Source organism: Centruroides sculpturatus, unplaced genomic scaffold, assembly GCF_000671375.1.
Source record: "Centruroides sculpturatus isolate CEXI.00-Female unplaced genomic scaffold, Cexi_2.0 scaffold1498, whole genome shotgun sequence".
Classification (NCBI taxonomy): Eukaryota; Metazoa; Arthropoda; class Arachnida; order Scorpiones; family Buthidae; genus Centruroides; species Centruroides sculpturatus.
In genome coordinates this window covers 97431-99711 of record NW_019385781.1, presented here as the reverse complement: position 1 = coordinate 99711, position 2281 = coordinate 97431, and the positions used below count along the sequence as shown (strand labels likewise).

Below are 2281 nucleotides of genomic sequence, written 5' to 3'. Positions count from 1 at the left end.
TCTTTTGCTATTTGATAATAATTAAAAATATAAACTCTTTTTATTACAAAAACTCATAACAGATGGCACCACATACAATTTTACTTATTTTTATTGATAATACAAATGTTATTTTGAAAGTAAAATCTCATAAAAATCGGGAAAGTTACGCAATTCCTTGCTAGATTTGTTTTATTTATAAAATATTTTACTGCGAAAGCAAAAGAGTACAATAAGCAACCACGAAACCTTCTTTTTATTAGTTAACTAGCTGCAAGAACCCACTTCTCTGGGTTTTTATTTGTATGTAATGTTTTTTATATATAAAAGACTGTTTTTCTAAGTAATCTAGAATCTAGCTGCAAGGACCTGCAAAAACGCAAAAACGCAAAAAACCGTCTGTAAACTTGCATACCGCTTTATATTAACACTTCCATTGTTAACATTTCCATTCTTAACACTTCCATTGTTAACACTTCCATTCACTTCCATTGTTAACACTTCCATTGTTAACATTTTCATTCTTAACACTTCCATTGTTAACACTTCCATTGTTAACATTTTCATTCTTAACACTTCCATTGTTAACACTTCCATTGTTAACATTTCCATTCTTAACACTTCCATTCTTAACACTTTTATTCTTAACACTTCCATTCTTAACACTTCTATTGTTAACACTTCTATTGTTAACACTTCCATTGTTAATACTTCCATTGTTAACACTTCTACTGTTAACACTTCTATTGTTAATGACGACATTTTGTTAATGTTACTATAATTTGTCAGAGAGAAAGAGAAATTTTTCCATTGTAATAAAAGACCTACAACAAAGTGAAAATTAAACTTGCTCTTTTGGGAACAAGCACGATTTTGGAAAGCTTGGGGTGATGTGAGAGGTCGGACTTGAAAAGAAAATTTTATTCAAAAATTTCGTTTGGAAAAAAAAAGATCGCTACGGATATAATTATATTCTTTCCCACGGACTTACTTACCTGTTTGAGAGTGACACATTGAATGTGTAACTAGGAATCAAATGCGAAAAATCGCCATTGGACGTGAAGAACGATTTTACCAAAAAAGGACAAGAATTGCGAGGAGGAAGATCCCGAAATAAAGGAGAAGGTTCGATGATGCGACAGGGAGTTCGTGTCCTCGAAGGTTGGTCGTGTGTGTACACTCGGATACATTTTACCGCCGATGCTCCTCCAATAGCCAGTGATCAGAAGCTTAACCGCCGATAGCCGATGAGTCGAAGTACCCACCAAGAACATGTCTTCACCGAAAAAGTACCCAATTCAAGAAAGCGATCTTAAGGTAAATACGACTGCGAACTATTGTTAACTCTCTCTCTAAAAGCATAAGTGTAACTAGTTTATTTCTATATAATCAATAAACGGATATTAATTTCTATAATCGAATTGTAAAGCGCACTTCTTTAGCTTAATTGGTCTCCATCCCGAGTCCAACGCCCACAGACGCAACTGCTCGCGCGTAAATTCGAACGTAACGGTCTCTGTGTCTACCCAGAAGACACAGTGGTGTCAGTCCTGATAAATTTGTCATTGCAGGCTTCGCCGACTCAATGTCGACCCTACGGTCCTGTGGTGCTGAAGCATAGAGGGGGGCCCTTCGGCATTGTCACAATAACAAATAATTTGTTAAGTAATAGTTATATCATCAATACTAGAATTAATTATTTTCTTGATGAATATTTGTCATAATATTCTGGTACATGACAGTTTGAAATAATATAACACCGAAACGAAATTTTTTTATTTTTATATGAATAATTCAAACAAGTTTTATTTTATTTAAGCTCTTCCAGTTTTTTCATTCACTTTATTTAAAACATGACATATTCCTGGTGTAATTTCTGATATTTTATAAATGAAAATTACATATAATTTGAATCAAAATTTTTATATATATAGTAATATTTTTAGACCATACCTTGAATAACAGGATATTTAAAAATGAATTGAAAACAATTAATTTCCAATAATAATTTAAAAATATAAGAATTTCGTTTTTGTATTTAGGGGAGACCGGGGCAACTTCGGCATGCGGGGCAAGTTTGTCAAGCGCTTATTTTAAAAAAACAAATTAAAAGGAGACTTTGGTTATAGGTTAGGCAGTTGAGTTTTATTGGTGGCTTGTTGAGTGTAGTGTTTTTATTGTTCTCCAACAAGCGTAGTTGAATTATCAAGCAAATTTTCATTTTCGTTCAATTCCATATAATATTTTTTTTCCATTTATATTGAATTGGCAGGTTTTGTTATAATTCCATGATAACGAAAGT

The 2281-nt window shown here is 32.6% G+C and overlaps 1 pseudogene; it reads left to right on the top strand.

Annotated features, from left to right (window-relative positions):
* Positions 1 to 1251: 1251 nt before the first annotated feature.
* The window catches only part of LOC111642082, a 25329-nt pseudogene continuing 24299 nt past the window's right edge, over positions 1252 to 2281 (top strand).